The sequence below is a fragment of the Aptenodytes forsteri genome, unplaced genomic scaffold (assembly GCF_000699145.1).
Source record: "Aptenodytes forsteri isolate BGI_AS27 unplaced genomic scaffold, ASM69914v1 Scaffold223, whole genome shotgun sequence".
Taxonomy (NCBI): domain Eukaryota; kingdom Metazoa; phylum Chordata; class Aves; order Sphenisciformes; family Spheniscidae; genus Aptenodytes; species Aptenodytes forsteri.
Window position 1 is genome coordinate 234671 of NW_008794742.1, and position 26574 is coordinate 261244.

The window sequence follows — 26574 nt, forward strand, 5'->3', positions numbered from 1 at the left end:
AGGATAGAAAATTGAAGTCTTTCTCCAGATTTGAACTGAGAGTTGTCCAAAACCGCTCCAGCAGTAAAGATACTCCTGATCATTCAGCTTGTACATTTTTGCCAGCTAAAATCAGGAACAAACATCCTGGTGTACCATTTTGTCTGTGATCATAGATCACTGACTTTTTTTAACTTCAGTAGCATTGCATTATTTACACTTTAAAATACCTACCAGGAGTAAAAGCCTGGATGATGGAATAAATGCTGTTCTTATTAAGTACCAGACCAAACAGGAGCACCAGTAGTTGAAGGGCACAAGCAGATTTAAAAATAATTTTGGTTAATTCAAGATATGGTGTAGAAAAACAAAGAAAAGAGCAGAAGATGCAATTCACTAGGGACAAGTGGAAGGTACTGTATATAGGCAGAAATAATCGGTTACACTAGCACATGATGGGGAACAGCTGCTTAAATAGCAGTTCTGCAAGAAATGATCTGGGGGTTATTGAAATTGAGCCAACAAGGTCATGCTGTTGCAGGACAAACAAACATTGCGGTGCATAAGCAGAAAGGTAGTCTTTTAAGGCTTGTGAAATAATCCTTCCACTCTGTTCAATACTGGTAAGGTCATAGCTGGACCCTGTCCAGCTGTAAGAGTACAGCACGGGTCGGAGACTCTCTGGGGGATGGGTACAGGAGACGCTCCCCTGGTGGGGTCGTGCAGGCCCAGCCCAGGTCATCAGGCACCTCTGTGGGGACAGAGACGGGCTGAGGCTGAGACATCAGCCTGTGGAGCTGGGGACCTGCATCTTATGGCATCGCTGGGGCAGGGACTGATGGCCCTAGGATGGGCTGTGATGGGGTCCTGGGCCATGGGCAGGGGTGGGTGAGGCCCTGGGTGAGGTGGATCAGGGCCAGTAAAGAGCTGTTGGTGCCCTCAGGGGCTGGACATCAGTTTTGGGAAGTGCACATCAAGAAATACTGGACCTTCCAGAAACAGTTAAGAGAAGCGTGATCTGAGATGTAGGAAATGTAACCAGCAGGAAAGTTTGAAAGGAACACTTGTTTGGCTGTGTTCAGGTGTTGCCTCCAAATGTTGTCTCCTAATAAAATTAAAGAATAGTATTATAAGAATAGTAAAGAAGAAAAGAAACACAAAGCAAGTATTAATGTTTTATAACTGTAGAGGATATTGCTGTTTAGGTATTTCTATTTGACTGATACATATTTCACTAAAGAAAGAAGGCATTCAAACAGCATTAGTAATTTTCTGAAGAGTGCGGTGGATGTTCCTTAGATGTGATGACACTTGTCATCACCATATATAAACTTTATGCATAATGTATTCTTGACTTGTATTCACCTTTGCATTTCAAAATTTCATTTTCTCTGTCTTAATTTAAATTGTACATACAGCAGTACGGGAAGGGGACAAGTTAAGAATTTCCTTTTAAAGAAACATCAGCTTCTAGCAGCTGAATTTTAACAATTTCTGCAGCACAGGGAGGAATTCTTTTTTCATCTGTGATGGGCTATTAACTGTTGAAATGTAGCTATTCATCTTTCATTATTTCAATAGCTCAGAGTCATAGATGCTTGTACATTTACTCTCATAATGCTTTGCATTTTTGCAGACATCAGTATTTTGTATGAGCTGAACATACAAGGCCATGTTCTCATTCCATTGAAACTCTCTTGACTCAGCAAAGAGAGAGGCTGGCAGAAGTCCAACTACTTCTCTCCAGTTCTGTGTTTGGCATAGGGCCAGACCCAATATAGTCACCCATCCCTGGAAGGAGACTAATCCCCAGAAGGCAGGATTCACCCTTCAGGGTGCAGTGTGTGAATATATGTATTTTATTTCTTGCTGTATCTTAGAGCAGCAGTGTAGCAGAATGAATGACCATTCAGCTGGACCTCCTTTTACTACCTCTCATTTGCTGTAATGGTTCCTCAGGAATGCCAGAACCAAGGTTGCTGAATGGCAGTGCTGAATTCTTTAGCTGTCCTGATCTCATTTGTTCCCTGTTCTGGTCTTCTCAGTACAGAAATGCTTGCAAGCATCTTGCTTTGCTGCACTCTCCTGGGAAGCACTATTTTCACCCAAAGAGTCAATCTATTCCACCTTGCCAGCTCGTCTCCCAATTTATTTTTATATAGCCATGAGCTATCAGTGCTATGCTGAACTCCAGATGCCTGAAGCTATAAAATTCTGACATTGATATAATTGAATGATTGATGCCATTAGTGACACTCTATGCTCTGAAACTCATTTACTTGGACACTGTGGAATGGGACTTCCATGCAGGCAGTGCCTGTAACCAAACAAAAGGACACTTCAAAGATAGGTCATTGCAGAACTTTTGCTGCTTCTTTACAAAGTAGGAAGCAGAGTCAATTTTTCCACGTATTCTAAAGTGTGACATCAGGGAATGCCTACGACTTGTGTATCTGTGTTTCAGCCTGGCTCTTCGCTGTACACCAGCTGAGGACACTCAGGGAATGACCCACTGAGTTAAATCTTAATCTAGGACAGAACTTCCATTTTGCCTCCTCCTTTTTAATGTAGAAGGCATTTCCCACAGAGGAGGTATACTAAGGAGGTGCATTCCCAGTAAAATTCTCCTAGCTCACCCCAGGATCATGTGGTGGATGTTACTTTCCTTTCTCACAGCTTTTCAGAGGCTGATGGTGTGGTAAGACCAAAGCACACAGGGAAATTCTCACTCCAGCAGTCTCCTGAGTCATACAATGATTATAGCGTGAGTCCAGAAAAGGAGAGAAAGAGAATAGCAGTGTTAGGACCTGGGAAGATGGAGACGCTGCCAGCTTGGGAAGATCTTTGTCCCTTGGGAGGGGCCAGCGTTAAGAGACTCATGAGAGAAAGAGGTCAGCAGTATGCACTTGTGCCATGTTATATGAAGTGAAGAAAAGAGCCCAAAGGAAAAACTTCAGGCTCTACTGTCCTTTTTCTAGGAAAGGAATTTGAGTAAGGTGTGGTTCAAACCACTGAAAGGAGAAGTAAATCATAAGTGAGGAAATATCAGAGAAGTATATGACAAGTATGGCCCAAGGCAGGAGCCTGAAATAGCACCAAAGAACAGTGCTGGTGTTTTACTCAGTGCTAGTCATAGCATAGTCAGGCGTGTTTGACCATAGATTTTTTTCCCACAAAACCCTACCAAGAAAAGGTTTGTTGACATTTCTTGTCAAAATGAGAAAGGCTTTCAAAGATATTCCTAGCAGAGATCTAGTGGTTCAGCTACTCATCTGAAACAAGGGAAATTAATCTTCCAATTCCTATTCTGTCTGATGCAGAGCAGGATTTGAAGCTACGTCTTCAGATGTCTTGTGGGCCCCTCATCACACAGGTGTCAGGACAATCTTTGCCTGACCCACTGGGTGTGGAACCATTTATACAAAGGAGAACTGCTTGAACAGGAGCATGAAACTGACCCACCCAGAGTGACTGGCTCCACCCTTTCCCAACTACCTGTGACCGTGCCTCACATTGAAGTAGTGAGCACCAGGAGTTGTAGGGGGATACTGCAATGTCATTCACTCTGCCCCTTTCCATGCAGGCTTCATTCACCTAAGCACTTGATTCACATCATACCTTTAGTCTGGATTACCAAGATGATTTTGATAATGTCTTATTTGAAACCGCTTCACTCTCTGAGTCCTTTGGATGTAGGAAAACCTGCTGGGCACCCTCACAAATTTTCCATTTATATTAGAGTAGCTGCCTCAGAAAAACAGAATGACCTTTATGTTTTTTCCCCCCTAAAAGTACAGTGCAGACAGAGGAATGTGGATGGGATGAAGACAGTACAATTTGTATGGTTCGTGCCATTAAACTTGGTAAAAACAACAGGGATGTTATACACCTGCAATGTCTTCCCTAAAATATACGCTTTGACATCAGACGTGTTTGCTGTCCCCACAATAATTTGGAAGGCTGGAGCTGTATTGTACTAGGCCTTTGATTTCACTGCAATGAAGAGGGTGAAAAGCAAATGAATATTTCTAATGCAGGATAATAATCACTTTAGCTGGATGAGCAGTAAATGTGTAGAATGATCTAGGCTGAAAACAGGCGGTTTCAGCAGAGCTGTGGGATCATAAAAACGTCAGACAGTTTCAAGTCAGCAGATGAGAAAAAGAAAAGATCATTATCTATGTCACAGTTAAATTCTCCCATTTATTTGAGGAGGGCTGGTGGCTAGGATCTCAACTGCCAAGGCAGAGGACACACTCAAGAGACCCTTTGGCTAAATGAGATCTGAACTTATATAACTCCTCCATAGCTTGATGAGTTGGAGGTGAAAGCTACATTTAAGTGCTGGGAAGTGGGTTATGAGGATTAATTGAGAGTCCAGAAAGAATGGACTGAGTTTCTTGCATTTCTGCCTCATACTTTTAAGGAAAAAAAGGGTGATGTTTCTCTATTCAGAGAAATCAGACTGCCAATAGGGTGAGAGGCCCCTCTGTGTTAAGAGGGGCAATTAGAAGAGGAAGGTTGCCTGCCCTTATAAAGGCCTGGGAGCACAGAAGAAGAATGGGAAGTGTCTGGGTGAAGAAGTGCTGCACAAAGAAGGCAGGAGCAAGGGAATATCTTGGTTGAATGTTCCATGACATATAGCTAGGAGAAATTTGTCCTAAGGAATGTCTTCTTGCTCCTCTCTCTCCTGGGTTTTGTCAGAGCTGCTTGGAGCTGTGTCTATGAATGGGCTGTTTAGTCTGCAACATCATTTACTTGCCTCTGCGTCTTTCTGGGTGTCATGCTGATGTGTGGTGACATGCTGGCATGCCATCCACCATGGTGGAAACATCGTCAGGGCCTCCTTCAGCACAGCTTCCAACTCCCTTTGCAAGGCTGGAGCAATCTCTCTCATCTACCCCAATCGGGCCATCTAGTGGGCAGGGACAGAGAAACCCAGACAAAACAAGGAGCAGTTCAGCAATCACAAAGTTCACTACTGTAAAGGATTAAGGATACCATGATTGCAAAGGATACCATGATTGCATTTTAAGTCGCAGAAACACTGGCTCAGTCCAAACTATCCAACCATTTCTCTGCAGCTGCTTATTGAAAGTTTCTGTTCTTCTTTAGTCAGTAATGATGTGCAGCCTGAGCTCACAGGGATAAGTCCTGAAGTCCTGTTATCAGCCTCCATGACTAAACTGGGCAACACAGTTCTACAAGTATATCTAAGGATGAAACTCAGACTGGCAGAGAGATGGGCTGAATATGTCTCCAGGCTTTTACCAACTTCGGCAGCAGCTATTGCAATGCCTTTAACAGGTCTGTTTTGACTGAGATCTAGAGACTTTTCTGACTCAGCTGCAATCAAAAAATCATCCATGCTCTTTATTTCCTCTCTTTGAATAAAAGAGTTTCTGTTTCCAGTTGCCAAATACAAAATCAATCCCACACACATCCTCCTGAAGACAATGAAACTTAGTGTGTATTGTTATACAGCTTCATTCCTGACTGCCTGTCATATTTTCAAGTCAGAGATAAGATTGAAGGGAAAGTTTTGTTACTCAGTAACCCCCTCCATCTCTCTGCTCATACAAGATTGACTTCTTGTTCTGTTTTGCCCAGTTTTCAATAACTAAAATGAAATGCTGCCTACCATGGGCATGTTTCTTTCTGGCTAACAGACATTACTGTTAGTCTATTTCTTAGAGGTCAATCGACAGGTATTTTCACTCTGTGTCATTCTATACCTTCTATTTCTCTTTCTCCACCATGAAATAACTCTTGTTCTTCCATCTCCAGAACAAAATAACAGATATTTTTGTCTTCTGTGTATTTACCTATCTTTGATCAAGTAATACACGACCTCTTCAGTTTTGTTGTTTTACATAGTACAACCCCCCGTCTTTTTGTTTCTTTAACTTGCTTCAGTAGGCATATTCCCTGGCTTTGAGCCCCACACATTCTTCAAGATCTTAAAACTGTGTTAAAGAACAAATCCCTTGAGCATTAGAATACACAGGATAGATTTAATTATTTCCCTGACAAGCCTACCAAAAAGACCTTCCAATTTAGAGACACTCTCTGCCTTTTTAACAGTCTCCTCCATATGCAGCAGAGCAGGTGGAAGGAGTTTCAAGGTTGGGAAAAGAACAGCTTGTGTGTACACAACATTATATTTATAATTCTCTTGCCTCCAAAACGGAGATTTCTTGGGATAACTATACCTCTAATATAAGAAGGCGGCTTCGGGGAGACCTTATTGCAGCCTATCAGTACTTCAAGGGGGCTTATAAGAAAGATGGCGGCAAACTTTTTAGCAGGGCCTGTTGCGACAGGACAAGGGGGAATGGCTTTAAACTAAAGGGGGGTAGATTTAGGTTGGATATAAGGAAGACATTTTTTCCGCTGAGGGTGGTGAAACACTGGCACAGGTTGTCCAGAGAGGTGGTGGATGCCCCATCCCTGGAAACATTCCAGGTCAGGTTGGAGGGGGCTCTGAGCAACCTGATCTAGTTGCAGATGTCTCTGCCCATGGCAGAGGGGTTGGACTAGATGACCTTTAGAGGTCCCTTCCAACCCAAACTATTCTATGATTCTGTGATTCTATAATTGCCAAGGATAAGGATGAAAGCTGAATAAATTTGATTAGAATCTATGACATTTTGAACCGTAGCTTGCCTCTCAGACACATTGGCAGCATCTAGAAAGAGAAGTCAATATTTCAAGGTAGTATTTTATCAAACATGTACTATATCTTTATCCCATTTTTGTGGCTCTATTGCTTTATTTTTCTGATTAGAGTAGGTCACAGTAGGTCCAGAAGTAACAGACCAGGACAGGTCACTTCTTCAGGACAACTCCATGAACTCCTTCTGTAGCTGAGGCAATGTGCATTTCCAAAATGTAAAGTTTTACTAGACCACAAGGGTGTCCAGGTTCAGATGCCTTTTTTGTCTTGTATGTAATTTAAAATTTCTACCTCACTGAGGGTGACAGGAACCCTATCACTGTGCTAACCACTAGTGCTATACTTCAGTACTCTCTCAGGCTCCTGCCACGTGTGGAGGTTGTCGTGTTAAATTTTTCATATATGTGCTCTGTTATTGTCTAATTTAGGATTTAACAAATGCTAGAACAAAGCGTGTTGTTTATTTTCCTTCCCAGTGGGCAGTGGTTTCTTGATATTGGAAATCTTGGCTCATGTGTGGTGGGAAAACTGATGATGACTCCCCACAGTTGTGTTGTATGTTAATAACAGCTTAACTTTCCATGTCTCTTCCTGCCAGGTAGTCTTCTAAAGCCTTTCCTTCCCATATTGGAATACTTAAGCTGACCTTGACGTGCTCTTGTGTTATGAAAAAGTTTTTTTCCTCTCATGTCATGCGAACTGCAGAATAGCACATGTTGGCACTGAGTAGTTGTAAAGATATGCTGGCCCACAGGTACTAAGTCATTTTCTTCCTTCAGATATGTTGTTCCTGGCTTTCTGTAGTCTCAGGCAGATTAAGTATTTTCTGCCTGATGTTTTGAAAGTTTTCAGTGCAGCCTTTCAGAATGTAGGATTTTGGAGAACACTTATAAAGCTTCTCACACACTATTTACACCCTCTTTATGTTACTTTATGGGAGGAAGATATCTTCATTGGTGTCTGTGATCCCACTGTGTATTCCAATTTATAAATATTTAGCCAGATTCTGCATCTGCCATAGGTCCATGAGGTGAATAGCACCTATAAACACCAATCAAACATGGTCCACTGTCAAAGAGCAGTGAGGGCTGCTCTCCTACAGGAGGGAGAGACAGGATCCCGAGGGTGATCCTTGTGCAGGCAGTGCCATCACTAATAAGGCAGAGTCTCGCAGGGTCTTGACATGGTGGATGGACTTGGGTGCTGGCAAGAGGGTCCATTGGCAGTCCCAGACATGGCAAATGATGAACCAGAGCCAGAGTCCATGCAGGGGTTTCAGTAATGAGCAGAAAGTGATGGGGTAAGGAACAGGACTTGGGCTACAGCAAGATTGGGCTCCTGAGTCCATCCAGTAGAGACCACTAAGGACAGGGCTAGGGACAAGTTCAGCATACATCTGAGGGGTCTGGTCCATCCAGGAGGGAAGCTACATACAGTGTAGGTTGAAGGTCCATCCAGAAGTCAGGCCCAGAGACAGGCTAGAGACTGGTACTCCCACGACAGAGCACAAGCAGGGACTGAAGGTCCAGGGCTGAGCTGAAAAGGGGATCCTGGGCCCATGAGCAGATGACGCAGTCAGAGGCCCTGACTGAGACTGGTCAGTGGCATTTATGCCTGTTAGCGCTCTCAGGGCTCTGACACTCATCTACTCAGAGTGGCAACTGATTGAAGGTTAAGGCACCTAAACCTTCTCATCCATGTGCATGTGTGATAGTTGTCCAAGCTCCATTAGAGCTGATATGCACCAAGGGCTTAATAAATCTTCCTAAACATAGGTTATTGGCCACACACAAGCATATCTGAAACGTCTACAGGGAGCTGGCTGGAGACCATGTGCACATCTCTGAAGTGTTGGAGGCCAGGTGGGAATCCCTAGAGCAACTCAGCTGGCCCCAGGCATCCCTGTCAGACAGTCATGTTGTCAATGGCTGTTGCAGACATACTGAGCTGAACATAGCACTGAATTCAGATGCCTATAGCCACTATGTAAGCTCATTTTAGACACCATGGATGAGTCTGACAAACTCAACATGGAGATGAACACTTTCCAGGCTGATATAATAGTCTTATCTTTTTTTGTCTGACATGCTCAACTCTGGAAGTCCCTATTTCATTATGATTTTGGCAGATGATTCATTTTCTTCCTTTTCCCTCTCCTTTCACCACATGGACAAATCATCCAGTGAACTCAAACTAGGACAGGGATTTTATACGAACGTGGACAGTGGGTGGGGAAGAAGACCATGTTTGTCCTGGAAACTCTTTGATCCAATCCTCTCCCTTCCTCCTCAGTTATATGCGCTCCAGCCCCATGCTTGCCTCCATGCTATAGCCCTAATCCTCATCTTCGGAACCAACTTGTGTTACATTGGCAGCACATCCTTGACTATGGAAACTGGGATGCTGACAGATAAACTTGTCCAGAAAGGAGAGCAGTGCACTTAAACTATAATCATCATGAGTCACTACAGCAGCTTTTTAGAACCAAGGGAAGTATTTTGACTTGTGCTCCATTTTCAGTAAAAAGCCAGAATGTTCCATAGAAATCAGACACTATAAAAAATAATAATTTCCTTGGTAGTCCAAATTTTCTTCTATAGGTAGTTTTGATGTAAATTTTTCAGCTAGCACTTGGAATAATTTTGTTTAGGACATGATTCTTTCAAAATTTTAACATCAGGAAAAGATAAAGATAGGATTAAAAAACCTAGTCTAATCAGTGGGAACGCAGTGATGCCAAAGCTAAACAGTTTTAAAAAAAATCCATGCAAAGGTTTCATTTGGTCTTCCCTGGATGAAAGTTTTTTGTACAGCATGACTGGTTTTGGTCCCTCTTTGTTAAAACTTATTTGAGACACAAGGAAAAAGAACAAAGTCTTGTTAAGAACTATAAAGTATGCCATAGAATATGCTCTATTGATGTGACAACTGTATTAGTGAAGCCTGGAATTTCAGAATCTCTTCCTGATAAACCTTGAAAGATGAACATGTATGGAAAAAAAAAAGTCTGCAATAATGAATTGGAAGCATGTAATGTAACTTGTTGGCTCTTATGGAGCGAGGCTGGAAAATGTCAAAAAGCAGTTATAAACAGTTTACAGCACTGGAGAAGGGATAAAAATTGATCACAGATTTTGGAGCTTGCTTTTGATGAAGTTATACTCCCAGCTCATCATGTCTGATGCCACATGCTCAATATACGTAGGTGCATAGAAAAAAATTGCAGTTGCACTATACAATCTGTAAGCTGTACACTGGCACAGCCAACAAGGTTCACCCAAATGTCTGCCAAAGGGCAGGGAAAACCCTTTGTAATTTCTGTCATTAAACATCTAATAAGACATAGAAGCAACTGTAGTCCAGATTTTAGGTCATTAGTTTTAATGGTCTCTTCAGTTAAGATCCGGCAGGATAAAAGTAAGTCTAGAAGTATATCAGATATTTACCTAGGAAATGCAAGGAACAGCAGACTAATTGGACTGAAACAGCTGCATGGCAGGACACAGCTGCTTTGATGTGAGATAGCTCCTTCCCATCACAGACCAGCCCCTAACGTTCACAGACATCCCACAGAACTGCCGCACCAGAGCTTGCTCTGATCCCTCTGCACAGTCAACATCTGCGGCAAAGCACAAAGCCTGGGAACAGTTAGCATTGAAATTAGCTAATCTGGGAGTGTGAAGGGGGTGATTTTTCATTATTTCTCCTGCCTTCACTCTTACCTATTCGTGGCAACACTGGTGTTATTTTTTGCCATTCTTCTTAGAAATGGACAATAAAGCTTATTAGTTTTGTACACGCCAGCTCCTCTTTTTTTCAGGATTTCTATTCTTAACTTCTCCAGTTGTAGAATGAAAAAATTGTCAGACTCCTACTCACCTTTTACCAGTCAGAAGTATGTGTCAGGTTGTTTTCTGTCATTAGTGTCTTAAAGCAGTCTGGAAGCTGGAAACATTGCAATAAGGAGTGGTGACTTTTCTCTCAGAGGAGCTTAAAGGGAGTGCTAATGTATTTGAACCAGATTTTAATTCATCACAGTTGAACTGCTACCTGAAGCCGCAAAAGTCAGTGAGCAGACGAGTTAGGCTTGTTTCCAAGGAACTTTCCTTCTGCCTCCGTAAGGGGAATGGACCAGCCTCTTTACAATCCTTCAGATGACTTCTAGCTGTTTTGAAGACAAAAAATCTTCCATATGGCACTCTAATTGCACAGTAAAAGTGACTTAATTGGAAATAATTTGTTTTCAAAGTACCATAATTATTTCAGCCCAGAGCCAGCTTTTGGAATAGTATCCTGTAAAAGAGTTCATAGATGATGGAGGTGTCTCTTTCATTTTTAACTATTGTGCACATCCTTCAATTTACCTACTTGGTATTGCTTATATTGCTACAAGGAACTAAAGACAAAAAGCTGTTGATAAGAGCAGTCAGAAATGAAACAAGGGCAGAGATAAAATATCTTCAAAGAAAATATCAGAAGGCCTTAAAAGAACAGAGGAGGCTTAGGGGAAGTGCCTATTTATCTGGCTGCAGCCAAGTACACAGGCATGGTTTTTTTCCAATGTTGGGGTCTAAGATCAAAATATAAGTGAACTCTTACAAACCATTTCTATAGACAATTTTGGGGGAAGCAGGAGCTGGCATAGGGGAGTAAATAGGCAGCAAAAAAGCTATTTGAGGAAGATGTTGCAGGAGTGAGACCAGGAGAGGCAGAGGAGGACCAGGAAGCTCCGGGCAAAACAGGGGTATCCTAAATTTGTGAGAAGATTGTGAACTTTAGTTAGACTTGATGAAGCTTTGCTCTTGGGCTAACTCTCTCCTCTGGCAGCTGTTTGAGTAAATAAGCAGTCATTCATTTTGACAAATCTCTTTTACATCACTTTCCTCAGTGGCTGGTCAAAAGCTTTCTGGAGGAGTTTATTGGAGGTATAAGTGTGGCTGAGAGAGCGAGACCGAGTTCCTGAGCAGCTGTACCTTGACAGAAGTGAAAGAAAGAGCGCTGATTGTCTGACAGCACTGTTTAAAAGGGACTAAAGGGGTGTGATGCAGAGTTTGGTTTGTATCATGATGGAGATTTTTATTTTGGGATAGCTTTAGTGAAAGAGTTATTCCAAAAATAGCTCTGGCAAACAGCTTACGCCTTTTAGACCCAGTCATAAGATAGTCTAAAGTAAGCAATTCTGCTTCTGAAATATGTACTCACACAGCCTTTGGGATTACTTTAATGATCCAGGTGTGACTCCACATTAGCAGCTGTACTGATGCAACTTCCACCTGTAGATCAGTTTACGGTGATATCTCTGTGTTTCTGCTGTCACTCAGAACATCCAAGCTATGCTTTTATATCACTTCAGAGGCATGATCTCATGCACTCAATTATCCTGGTGTAATGTGAATTGTTAAGGTCATTCTGTTGTTAATTAATTGGTCATGCTACATTAAAATAGTCTCCCTGAAGTCCTCTGCATTACAGATTAATGTGAGTTTCTCCATAGACCTAGCAGTTTGAAGTGTCTCACCAGCAATCTAAATGACACTGACATGCTGGGTTGATAGTTATTCCCTGTATTGCAGGAGGGAAAGATTTCAATAACTTTTCAGCTGTGTTTGGATGTCTGTTGGAAATACTCTCTCTGAAATACCAAATGAAATCCATGTGCCATAAAGAGAAAAAGTAGAAAAGTGAAGATCATTTGGCTATGTCTGAAGAGCTCATGTGAGTCCACAGCATTAGCAGACAGATGATGAGAAACAATAAAATCATTGCTTTTTAAAAACATGGCTGAGAGTCTGGGAAGCCACCTGTAGGGAACCTTTAAACACTTGGTCCCACTAAGCAACTGACCATACTGTTTTTAATATCTCCCAATGTAAACTTGGGGAAGTTTATTCACAAACATCATTGTAATTTCCATGGGCAACAAATGATTGCTGTTATACTCATGCCCAGCTGCAGCTGGCTGCAGCTAAAAATGGAACGCTGGATATTTTTTTTCCCTGTAGTTTGTTTTGGTAATTAAGATTCTGATAATTGGAGCATTATTGTGAGAGTGAGAAGCATGAAAGTTTTGCAAAGCTCACCTTGTGATCAAGCTTTTAATCTGAAAAACTTGGCTCAGGGCCTACTGATGGGCAGGATTATTCCCTGAGTCCTCTACTGCTCTCAGTCTTCTTTTGACGGTCCTTTCAGGATCGCAGAATGCTGATATGAATTACTGCTTCCCTTGGCAAGCAGCACTTCAAGCCTTCTCTCTGCACCCCATTTACCTGATTTCTCTAATCAGCCTGTCCTCATGAACGCCACTTGTTTTCCTGATCATTGGGAACTCTTTGTCCTTCAGTTAGGATATAAGGAACATGAGAACATAAAGAAAAAAATAATCACCATGAGAGTAGTTAACCACTGGAAGAAGGGCCCACAGAGGTGGTGGAAGCTCCATCCTTGGGGATGTTCAGACCTTTACTGAACTCTAAATCAGGCTCTGAGCTGCCTCACCCAAATTTGAAGCTAGCTTGCTTTGACCAGGGGGGTAGGACTAGACGTTTCCAGGAGTTCTTTTTAACCTAAGTTTTTCTATGATTGTGTTCTTATCCTAGGGTGTTTTTTCCATTTAGTACTGAAATGCAGAAAAAATCATTCAATCATTTAATCTGAACCTTTGCAGAGTTTTGGCTATTGAAGCTAGGAAGTCCTGAACTGAGTCCAAGAATAAATTCAGGCCTCAAACACCTCTTTGTACATTTAGAGGTGGGCTTTTGAGGCCTACACCCCTGTACATATGTACAAAGTTTTTATAAAGTGGGTGGAATATATTGCCAAACGAGATGGGGGCACATCTTAAACCCGTATCACCAAGAAAAGTATGCAGCTCTTGGGCATGAACTGAGCTGGTGCTGCCTCAGCACAGCATAAATTCAGCTGCATGTGGCTGGGAAAGGGAAAGAGCTTTTCCTTTCCTCAGGAGCCACCAAAGACCAGTGCTGTATCAGGTTTTGCATACATGCCCTTGCGGCAACAATGAGTCACTCAGTTGAATCAGAGGAAACTGATTGATAAAAGGTAAAAAGAGGGGCTTTTCTGTCTAAAAGTGGGGGTGCCCAGGCACAGAAGCTGTTATATTCCATAATATCTTTGGAAATCTCTAAGCATGTTTTATAAGGTAGCAAAAAAGTGGTGGAATTAAGGTTATGAAGTCTGTAAGTCCATTGACTAAAGCCTGTAGGTTCCTGAACTCTATGGACAACTTTCCAATCAGTAAGTGCCTCAACCAAACTGAGACTCTCAGAAGAGGATGTTTCTCGGTTTTTGTTCCCTAGTGAACCACCAGTGGTGCCCATCATGGTCCTCTTTGGCTCCCTTTATGTAGAAGTCAAATGATTAGAGGATTTAGCACAGAATCAGGGAGGTTCGGCTTGCATTTTCTCCTCCACCTTAAAGGTTTGGAAGTTACTAGCCAGTCAACCTTGCTAAGTAAATGCATACTCCCCATCCTTCCAAAGAGAGGCCTCTGGGCCGAGAAAAAACACACAAATGAGGACATAATTTTGGTATTGTGGTTACAGCACACAACTGGGGAGCAGGAAAAACTGCTCCTAATTCCCAAAAACTACTTCTGTGCTTTATTACTTATGTTTCTGTAGTAACAATCATTAGGTAAAATACAGGAAAGTCTACTAGAGTAGTAAGAATATTATGCGATTCAGGATGCAAATAAAACACATGATTATACTTTGCTTAGTCTGTAGGCTGCTTGAAAGGCATAAATTAAAATCTATGTGAAGCCTAGAGATGAGACATTAAGATTCTGCTTCAGTTCTTCCCAAGATTTTTATTAAAAAATGACTTGAAATAAATGAAGATCAGACAAATTAATTTACATATGAAATTATGTCTGCTTGGAATTCTCTGATATTTGAGCTGCTGATGAGATAGTTCATTACAAAAACAACAAAAAAGCAAGGTTTACAGTATAGAAAGGAGTATATTTTTGTTATTTCAAATGATACTTTTGGAAAAATAAACAAGTTCTAAGGCAAACAAAACCTTCTGGAGAACTGTAGGCAGTTATGGCTACAAGAACATTACTCATAATAAAGCAATAATAATGAAATTTTAATTGTAATAACCTGAAAAGGTCAACTGACAATTTTGGGGAAAAATAAATGAAAGAGCTACAAAACTGGCTGAATTTCTTAATATCAAGAAAGTCAGCAAAATTTTGATTTGAGTTTTTTTTTTTCTTTTGACATGTCAGAGAAACTTGTGCAGTTTCAGAAACTAGAGGAGACTTTCTATGTCTCTGTTTTTTAAGAGATGACTTTAGTGAACATTACTGAATAATCTTGAGAGTAAGCACAAAGAAATCCAGCAGTCTGAATATGAGATAGAGATACTAAATGCGATGTGGGGAAAGAGATAAGATCTAGATATCTGGTAACAGAGCAGGAATTTGCTAACTTTCGTCCTTATTTTGCATGGGATAATTGGGAAAAGTAAAGCTATTATTTTAAAAAATGATCTGCATTTTTGGACGCATATGTTTCAAGTGATTCTTAGTTAAGATACAATTTTCAGAGTTAAAGACCCTGCCTGATGTTAGTGTTTGAATAGTCCTGAATGTCTATATTGTAGATCACAGACACTGTGGCATCAGAAATAATGAAAAAAACCCAGAACAGCTTTGAATGTTTGACCCATGACCTTTCTTAGTGTTCTTAAAAGTCCAGAATGCTCATGGCCATACTCCCTCTGAGCTCAGTGGCAAAACTCATTTTGACTTACATTCATACATTGACTTGGATATGGTACAGAGACATGGTAGAATTTCATTTGTATTTTTACAGTGCTTGGGGAAATAAGATTGCTTTCTCTAAATGTGTTCATTGTGAACAAAGTGAACATACACACACAAAAAAAAAAAGAAAAAAAAGAAAAAAAAAGAAAAAAGATACACCTGATTTCATTAATTGTTAGTTTACATTTTCCATTCTGTGATAGTGTCAGAGGTTCTTGGGACACCTGGTGTTCCTTTGATGATGATGGATTGGTGATACTATTCCCTGAAGAATAGCCAAAGGCATTCTTTATTATTTTCCTTTCTATTTCAGATATTTTATTAAGCATCAAGCTCTGTTTTTCTGTTCTTTAAGTCAGGTTTGTCTGGTTGAGAGCCATTTCCTATGTCCATGCAAGCAGGTCTGTCAAACTGTGACCCTTCCTTATCCCTGACATGTTTATGTTGGCAAGGTCACAGAGAGAGACGTAAATTGTTTGGTTTGAATAAAAACAATCGGAACATTTAAATCACAAGCAGATCATAACCCGGTGACATGGCAATGGAAACATCTCATAGTGCTGCCCACATTTTTCAAATGAGATGCTGTTACAGTATTGATTTATGGGCAGTGATATTTTAACAGAAGAGAAGCTTGAAAATATCTGCATCTGGCATTGGTTGGGGAATGTCTGGAGGCAGCTGGGACTGATCCAAGCCTACATCTACCCTAGTAAACTACCCATGTCCAAAATCACCCTTTGGTACTCTGGCTGACTGGCACAGAACAGCCCATGTCCATACTGTTAACTTTTCTTGCTCTCTAAAGGGTGACTGTGTACAGACTGGTTACTGAGGAGTTTCTGCCCTCTGCTAGGTCCTAGGGGAAGTGCGAGATGTCCCAGACGAAAACTATGCCGGTCTGAAGAATACAAAAATACATACAATCTGGGTCTGGTACCCATTGACGTTCCCTCATTCTGTTTAATTTGTTAGGAAAGTAGCTGTAGCCTTTGAGTGTTTCTTGCCGTGTCCAACAAACTCCACTTTCCTTGGTCCAGATTCATTCCAGCTAGTAGGCAGTTAGCTGAGTGATTTAATGTAAGGCAGGAGCTGAGATGGCCCCATTTTCCCTCATGGAGAGAGGTGGAGTCCCTCATATACAAGGTAGATAGACAACACCGCTTTCTTGGAGCTACCTGTCTCTCTCTCCAGAATACATGGGAGGTTTAGATTGACAAGTCCCTGATGTGGGCACCTCTGCCTGGTGCCTCCAGTTAGCCAGGATGAATCTGGGGCTTTGTGTTTCTTTTCTTTCTCATGGGAGTTGGGAAATAGAATCATAGAATAGTTTGGGTTGGAAAGGACCTCTAAAGGTCATCTAGGCCAACCCCCCTGCCATGGGCACGGACATCTTCAACTACATCAGGTTGCTCAGAGCCCCCTCCAGCCTGACCTTGAATGTTTGCAGGGATGGGGCATCCACCACCTCTCTGGGCAACCTGTGCCAGTGTTTCACCACCCTCAGCGGAAAAAATGTCTTCCTTATATCCAACCTAAATCTACCCCCCTTTAGTTTAAAGCCATTCCCCCTTGTCCTGTCGCAACAGGCCCTGCTAAAAAGTTTGCCGCCATGTTTTTTAGAAGCCCCCTTGAAGTATTGATAAGCTGCAATAAGGTCTCCCCAAAGCCTTCTCTTCTCCAGGCTGAACAACTCCAACTCTCTCAGCCTTTCTTCATAGGAGAGGTGTTCCATCCCCCTGATCATTTTTGTGGCCCTCTTCGGGACCTGCTCCAACAGGTCCGTGGCTTTTTTATGCTGAGGGCTCCAGAGCTGGACGCAGTACTCCAGGTGGGGTCTCACCAGAGTAAAGTAGAGGAGCATGTACGGACTCAGTGAAGTTCGATGCTCAGGAAGTCATGGTCCAGTATATTTTAAGTGCTCAAAAATATTTTAAGCAGGTATACTCAGTCGAAGTATTCACCATTCAACATTTCTACTATCAGACTCAATTTTAAAGTATACATTTTTAATCTGAAAATAAGATGCAAACCCAAACACCATCCAGACTGGTAGCAACATCAATCTAGCCTCAGACAGGCAAAGAAAATTGAATGTTCATACAAACTGCTGACTTATTAACGGGAGTTTATTATCAACATTGCAAGAAATACACAGGAAAAGCTGAAAGCTAAGTAAGATTTTCGTTTACATGACCCTTGCTACACAGGCACAATTTCTAGTAAGTCTCCAGATTTGTATTAAAGGCTACCTCCAGATGACCCACTTTAGGGTGGACAACCCAGTGGTTGAATGCAATTAGAAGTGCCTTGCTAGTCTTTGCATGTCCTCAGCAACAGAAAATGGTATGTCTTCACTTCACTAGCCCATTAAGCTCAGGAATATCTTAATGCCACAGTTCACATTTGGGCAAACAAGTTTTGTCCTGTACTTTGAATGAACAAAAAGGAGCATGACTATAATAGCACAAAGCTGAATCGAAGCTAACAATAACCTCTTGACTTTTGGTTTAATTTTCCCTGTTTTAGCAATCATTTTGGTTCTTCTAGTTCAAGCGGCCTATGTGTTTTACGACCAAAAAATGATGGAGAGAAGAGACATCTGTCGGATAATCTGACAGGAAAATACTGGTAATAATAATACCAATACAATCACTGCTCATGCTGGAGTCCACTGCTTTCATTTTCTAGGTGCGTGAAGAGACACAGGGCAAGGCTAAGTGCCTTTTCCAATGAGAAAAATGTCTGGACTGTCAGAGCCCCCTGTTAGCTGCAGGGAGGGAAGAAGACTGAATCTCTTCAATCCTCTGCTCCCAAAGTGACTTTGGTTTAGAGAAGACAGCAGGCAGGAGCAGAACTAAGTGATGCCTGATACTTTGCCTTGGAGGAGAGAAGTGGGGAGTAGGAGTGGGGCAAGCACTGGAGTAGCCTACTCCTATTTTAGTGTTCTATAGACAGAGCACTGTGTGATGGCTCATCCCTTTCTTGTCCTCCTGCCTGGCATCCAGGAGTCAGGAGACAGACAGTGGGAAAATACAAGACTGCTTTAAGCAGCAAGGTATTTTGAAACTGAAGGAAAAATAATAGTATTGAGATTTTAATTCATCTTCTGATCTTAGAAATACACAGCACCCTTCTATACTCAGAAGGTCCCTTTTATTACAAAAAGAAAAAAATAATTCTAGGAATTAGGGCTTCAGGAAATACAAGATATTGTGAGATTGGCAGTTAATCACTGCAGTTGTTAACCTTGTGCCTACATTGCAGATTTGTTACCTATCCTGTATGAGGAAAAACACGCACAGTTCAGCCACATCCACTAAGACAGATACAAAGCCTATGAACTTGTACCTCTTTCTGATTTGTGGAGGCTAAGTCCCTGGTTCTTCCATAGTAAAATCTAGGGATGAAGTCCTGGTACCCATTAATCTTCCTATTGAAGTTAAAGTCTTTTTGGATTTCAGACGTCGGTTTTCTTCAGTGAGCAGTCAAACAGAATATCCCTCCGTAAAGCCCGGCTGACGTGGCTCTGGGTCTTCTGAACCCTCCAAACTGAGATTCTCCATTCGCAGTATCCTTTTGCAATTTTCTGTGGGGGTTTTAGCAAATCTTTTCCTCTAATAATAAGTCAAGATGAAAACTCCAAGTGCCAAGTCTGGTTATTGTGAAATTATTGGTACAAACATAAGGTTTAGTCTATTACTATTACCACTGGCTAGAAAAGAAATTGTTGTTAGAGGGAATCCAGCACTACCTGTACTTTCCGAACACATCGGAGAGATCATTTCCATTTCATTTCAATATCAAATCCAGTATTGTCCCTGTTTTATCTCTTTAGAGAGTTTGGAAAAAATAATTTCTTCTTCTCACAGCCTTTCTTTCTCTCTCTTCAACCTGGGACCTTCTCTGTGCCACACCTTTTCTCATGTTTGAAACAAACTCTCTACACATTGCCTTAAATAATGCCTTAATGCTGACACATTGCCTTAAACCTCCCTGAAACTTGCTTTGCATCTAGCTTTCCCATGTTATTTGCTCTTGGTAGATGATTTGCTGCCAGAAGAACCAGGATTCTGGGCCATCTACTAAAATAACAAAAAAGCCCAAAACAAAACAAAAACAAACTCACAATTTACAAATAGCTGAACTTTTATTCCAGCTTCATTCTGTGTCCCCATCTGTTAATTTAAGAAGAGAGCTCTCTCAGAGAAGAAGGATCCCTGTAGGGACAGCTGCTTCCACAGCCCTGACAACCTCAGGAGGTCACTAAAGGAAACATCCCCAAAAGATATCTAGTGAGCTGTGTCCTGCAAAGAGCTGATGAAACTTTTCATTCCTAGGGTCCTCACTTCTCCCGGGCCTGATCCTTTACTGTGGACTGCAGTGAAATAAGGGTCAGATTGTTTGGTATTTACCCAGATGCCCACAGAGGCCACTTAGCTCACTCAAAGCACGCCCCACACAAAGGACTGAGGCAGCTGGGATCTTTGCCCCAAGGATGTTCCCTTTCCTGGAGTCCTAAAGGGTACACATTATCCTAAAAACAAAACAGAGAGGGAGAGAATGAAAATAATAACAATATGCAAGTGATTCCATCTTTGATTCACTCATCAAGCCATCATAATAATAATCATTAAAAAGATTGCCTGGATACTTTTTGTTTGTTTGTTTGGTGGTTTTTCCCCCCCCCAGAAAAAGGTAAGTAAGTCCATTGTGTCTTGAAATGCCACTGCCACATGCAAAATATCAAATGTTGTCTATGAAAAATCAACAGGCCCAGAAGCATCAGAAGTTTAATTTTTGTTTTCATTGGTTTCCCCAATTAATGTTAGTTGGCAGAATTTAGGTTAAATTTGCAAATAATTTCCTTCAACTTAGTCCTGATGGTTTGTTGGGTTTTTTTGGTTTGTTTTTTTTCCAAATAACATACCCAGCTAAGTCCTTTTGCCTGTCTCTGAGAAGAAGGAACACAATTTTCACCTCCATCATACAGCCAAGGGGCTGATGGATGGGTTGACCTGCCACAGCCCAGAAAAACTGAAAAGTTGTACCTCATGGCCTCAGGGATGTACCAAATGAAGCTTGTTTACATAGATGCACCTGGGTCACCTTTAAAATAGCAGTGGAGGCTGGCCAGCCACTAAGGTATTAACTCAGCTCTTCAGCTGTGCTGGACCCAGGTTAAGCTGGCTTCCCTCTTGCTGTTGCTACAGGGCTAAGAATCTCCCAGTTTTAAAACCACCTTGGATATGACTCCATGAGCAACTTTTCTCTTTCAGTACATTACTGACATCCCCGGAAAGGGCCTGTGGGCAGAGATGACACCTTCCAGCAAAAGGCCATGCTCATCTATCTTGCACTGCTCTATTTGAGGACTAATTCTGGTTTTGGAACATTTTGTTGCACTTTGATTTCATTCTTGATTGCAAAGCATACTTACATGAAGCCAGATCTTAGTGTCTGGAGTGTTTATCCACTCTCCTGAAGTCCTAATTGTTTATTAGTCACCTCCTAATTGATTGCTGTGGAATAATGATTAGGAAGGCTCAGACAGAGGATAATGACTTCAGGTGGGATGTATGCTGGAAAGCCTGAGTAATATCAGGCATTCATGTAAATCGCTCTCTTAATAAACAGGAGTGAGGTCGGGGCTAGCCTGGAGGAAGGTGTGGTGAGGACCTTCCATGGGTCATGCGACTGCATGAGCTGACAGGTCCAGGAGTAATACAGAACCTTCAGTGACATCCTGCCTGTGTGGACAACTGCCTTCAACATCTCTTTCAACCTGTTTTTTTTTAAACACTGCCTGTACCACTGACTATGTTTGCCCGTGGCCCTTGTGCAAGGTACAAAAAGGAAGGAGTATCCCCCGTTCCTCATGGATCCTCATGGGGATTTCTGTGTTGAGTTACCAAGACAAGAGGGGAAGAAAACCTTTGCTGACACTGCTACAGGGAGAGATGCCATTTCAAACACTGAGACAACTTGAACTGTTCGTCCTCTGCAAACAGAGGAGCTCCAGGCTGGAGTGACGGACCGTGTGGTTATGTCAGGTGTTGATGCTTGCAGAGAGCTCTGCCTCCGTGAGCTGTTCACCTTTCCTACTGCATCCCCATGGCTGGGCTGGGGGCAGCAGACAGGTGCCCCGAGGAGTGGGGGTCTGGTCCTGTCTCCATATGGCTGTGAGCAATTCCTTAAGCAGTCTGTGTCACTGTTTGGGGTGTCCGTGCCCAGGCTCTGGCAGTGGGGCTGCAGGGGTGGCCTCTCTGAGGAGAAGCCAGTACAGCCCCATGCCAGACACAGCCTGTTCCAGCCGGTCCCAGCTGGCTCCAAGGGCCCCACGGCGGGACAGGGCTGAGCCCTTCGGCCAAGCTGGGGGTGCCTGGGGGAAAAGAGGTGCCAGAAAGGGCAAAAGGTAGCACAGGCAGAGGAGGAGGAAGCCAAGGAGGGAGCAGCAGCAGAGGGACCCCGAGGCCCCACCCTGCAGCCCGGGGAGGGCCCCAGACCGCAGCAGGGGGATATTTCCTGCAGGAGCCGCGGCCGTGGAGAGCCCAGGCGGGAGCAGGTTGTCCCTGAAGGGCTGCAGCCCGGGGAAGGGCCCGCGCTGGAGCAGGGAGAGGTGTGAGGAGGGAGGAGCGGCCAAGAGGGGCTGTGATGGACTGACCACAACCCCCATCCCCACCCCTTGCGCCCCTCGGGGGGAGAGGGGTCGTCAGTGAAGGGATAAACATGGGCCTGGGAAAAGGGGGAGTGATAGGAAGGTGTTGTTTTAATGTTTGTCTTTTTTTCTCACTACCTGAATCTGTTTTAAATGACAATGAATTAAGTTAATTTTCCCCAAGTTGAGTCTGGTTTGCTCATGATGGTAACTGGTAAGAGATCTCCTTGTCTTTATCTTAACTCATGAGCTTTTTCATCCTATTTTCTCCCCTGTCCTCCTGAGGAGGGGGAGTGACAGAGCAGCTGGGTGGGCATCTGGCTGCTGGCCAAGGTCAACCCACCACAGTTGCAGCCCCTCTCTTGTAACATGAAGCTAACTGTGATTTAACACAAGAGACTCGTTCTGTACAAGCTCTTGTTCAGCTTTTAGCCAGCTATCTATTCTAAATTCATAGTATAGCCATTATGGTATATCGACATGACCATGGCAAAAAAATATTATAACTTTTATTAGATTAACTAGTAGAACTGGAAAAACATACAAAAAAGAATCCAGACAAGTTTGCAGGTACACCAACCTTTCTTCAGGTCAAGGGTCTGTGTGTCTATAAGCTTGTTCTCTTTTTCTAACAATCTAATGCTCGAATAAAAGAAAATCGAGATCTAAAAAGCCTGACTCACTGTCTGAGATCAACATCTTGCCTCCTCCTTACTTATTGGAGACAACTAACTATCTCTGGTGGGTAACCCAGGCCATCTTAAGAGTGAAGTATTATAGCAGGGGTGAATTGCTTTTTTGAATTTTTTTTTTCTATCACTTCAGGGGAAAGTTAGACAAACTTAAAAAAGATATTTAACTTTTAGTTGGCTGAAGTTAGGTGTGATGTATCCTACCCTTAGCTCCTGCCATAATCAATAAGGATAACAAGGTAGACATTTTGGCTGGGGTGGAGAGCAATACTCACACCATCTGGCTATTTTAGACACAATGCAGGGGACCAGTATTTTACATATAGCCAGTACACAGGTGTCTACAAGGGGCACTTTCAAAGCCCTAAGTCAGCTGCCAGCTACATACAGGGATCCACAGAAATATGCCCCATGGGTATAAACACTCCTGAAAGAAGTGACGCGCTGTTGTGCACAGGGCCTGGACACTGCATCTGTTTTTAAAATGGGACCTTCCTGCAGGACTCTGGAGTCTTTTAAGTGCCTTAAAGATGTCTGGGTGATTTGCAAAAAATATTCATCCAGGTAAGACGCTAAATCTCACTGAAAGTAAAGGGGAAACTCATTTGAGTTCTATAATAGCTCTCCCTTGACACCTCGTCATCTTTAGAGGTCTAGATACCACTGTAAATCTTGTCTGATATGCTTACAGCCATACAGAGACTTAAGTGTGATAGTGCTTCACCAGCAGCTAAAAATAGGGTGCATCTTTATTTTCTCAGCCTTCTCTGAATTGGTGTTTGTCTCATCCATTTGTATTTGAAGAGAAAACTGTCATTTGCCTTGTCCTTGTACTGGTTTAGCACAAAAACAGTCCCCAAAAGTTGATACCTCCATAGCAAATGGCAGCCTGAGGCTTTGTGGCCAGGCAGTCCAAGCAGACTGAAAGTGTGCCCGTTTCCTGCGCCCAGTGGCACAGAGGAGAGTAACAGGGATATCAGACTCCCAGGCTGGATGACCAGATGCCCATTTACAGCTGGGAAAATCCAGGATAAATGAGCATTCATGCTGTTGCCAATAGCCATGGCTTTGTTCCTAGTATGTGAATATGCCAAGCCTATCAACAGCACCATCCAGAAGTTAATTCATGGCTACAGACAACAGATGCTGAGGCATGCTCCACTCCCCTGAAACCTGTTTATTTGTCACCAAAGGTAAAGCCTATGCTGTGCGAAGAACGAAACTCCTGAGACAGAAGCTCTCAGTGGGCATGGTTTAAGAGAAAGCTCCTGGTTTAGAGAACGCTCAGCTCCTGCCAAAGCAACACGGTTCTCCAGGCCTTCCTATGATTTTTTTGTTGTGGGCATGATTTTAACACCTGCCTGCTCAGAATCAGAAGGTGCTTTGGTAGACTGGTGAATATAGCTTCATGACAACCCACCAAGCTAAGCAGCAGTTCATTTTGCAAAGGCAGAAGCAGAGGTTTGGAGCAGGAGCACAAGGAAAGACATGGTCACCTCCAGGATGAGCACATGCAGTCTGTGCAACCACCATGGGAGACACAGAAGGGAGATGTACATCCTAGCGGTGACCAGGTTTAACTTAGTTTCTGTTTCTGAATCTCTGGGGTGGGGAGAATGACCTCTTCATCTGGACAAGATTGTTCCAGGTCCTTTGTGGCAGAGAGAAGTTGAAACCTGCACTTCTTCCCTTGACCACACAGATTTGTACTTTCTCACAGGTTCCCACCTCCAGATTCCTCCTCCATGAGGAAACCACCATGCTGCAGGCTGCAGGTCAGTGCAGCACAAGGGAAGGACTGAGAGGAGCCTGTCCTCTGCCCACACTGCCAAAAACACATCCCAGCTGCACCGGCTGAAGGCATGTGGCTGTGTGTGCCACCACCTCACCCTTGGCAGCTTGTAAACGTTTTCTATTTTTGGCCATGTGCTCCAGCTGTTCCCCTTCCAGCTCCATTGCACCTTTAACCCAGTACTGAGCTAAAGGATAGGAAAGGATTAGCAAGGTCTGCTAACCATGAGGGCTACACTTTGATACCTGCAGCTTCTTTTAAAAAGCAATACATAAGTGCTTAGTGACATTGCCTGTGCATCTCTTTATAACAGTAATTTTCTTAGTCCTTGTTTCTCCTCAGTTTAAATAGCTTGGATTTGATCTTTTCCCTTCAGTTTTTCCCATCTGTGTGCCAGCACTGAGTTCACAGCTTCTATTTGTGCCACCACGATCTATCACTGTAGGAAGGTGGGACCTGTAGGTAGGCCTTTGCTCACATATAAATGTACTTCTTTTATGAAATCCACCCACATTTGTTCTTAAAAAATGTCAATAAATACCAATACCTAATTAATTTTTAAATCCTGAGGTGGTGCCTTCCTAGCTTCCAGTTACTGGTCCTGGGTGAACTTCCTCAGATCCAGAGCCATGAGTTTCATTTGTTTGTACAGTTATTCACTTATTTATGAATCAAAAAACAGAGCATATGAGCACCATGTCCTGCCATCAGTTGGAAAGCAGTTGAGTGCAGCTGAAATCAGTTCAGTTAATTGATAAAAAACAGCTGAGGACCAAGCTGGGTGAACCTCTGTGAGTGCTCACTAGGACAATGTTGCTTTGTCCCATTTCCAGTTTTCTATTTCAGTTTTATATTAAAGCAGCCAAACTTTTTGGGAGTAGTGGAGAAGAAGTGGAAGGTTAAAAGATATTGACTGTTACAGCTTTTTCAGGACCAATGTGCTTATGCACTTCAGCAGGGCTTTTCTCTGACCTGACTTTGGAACTAGTTAGGAACTAGTCAGAAACAGATATTATGTCTGGTTTTACTGTAAATAATTGTATCCTCAGGGCTAGAGAGCTCTGCTGCTATCTGGGAGATGTGGGGAACGGGGTAAGTGGAGAAGCATTCTCTGAAAATCAGGTAAAGCTGTAGTCTCTGGTGCTTGACCTATGATGCAGGGAGAGGCTGGTTGTTCATTTTCCTTTGGTAGAAAAAGAAAGTAGAACTTTTAATGTCAAGGCTGATTAGGCAGCTGTGAGTTATTGAAGGAAGTGCTATTGTGTTTAAGATCCTGGGAAAGTAAATATGAAAAAAGGGGGGGGCAAAATCATCCTTAGCTGCAAGGAAAACAGATTATTCATGTTGGAGCTTTGTAAATGGTCCTAGATAAGTGCCAGGGAGGTATCAGCTGCTCTTCTCATTACATCCTGGTGGGGAGGCTGGGGAGTGATGAAGTGGTCAGTGGGGCCATGTACAAGACAGGGCCTCTCCTGGCAATAACACAGGAGAAGCCTGCACAGATGGGTTCACAGACACACCCTTTAATCCCATGTGTGGTAACAGATCTAGATCTTCCCACAATTATATGCTAAGGTTCCTTGCCTGCTCTTTAGTAATGTTTGTTGTTGGGTACTGTCCTGGTTTAACCCCAGCCGGCAACTAAGCACCACACAGCCACTTGCTCACTCCCCGCACACTGGGATAGGGGAGAGAATCGGAAGAGTAAAAGTGAGAAAACTCGTGGGTTGAGACAAAGACGGTTTAATAGGTAAAGCAAAAGCTGCACACACAAGCAAAGCAAAACAAGGAATTCATTCACTCCTTCCCATCGGCAGGCAGGTGTTCAGCCATCTCCAGGAAAGCAGGGCTCCATCATGCCTAACGGTTACTTGGGAAGACAAATGCCATCACTCTGAATGTCCCCCCCTTCCTTTTTCTTCCCCAGCTTTATATGCTGAGCATGATGTCACATGGTATGGAATATCCCTTTGGCCAGTTGGG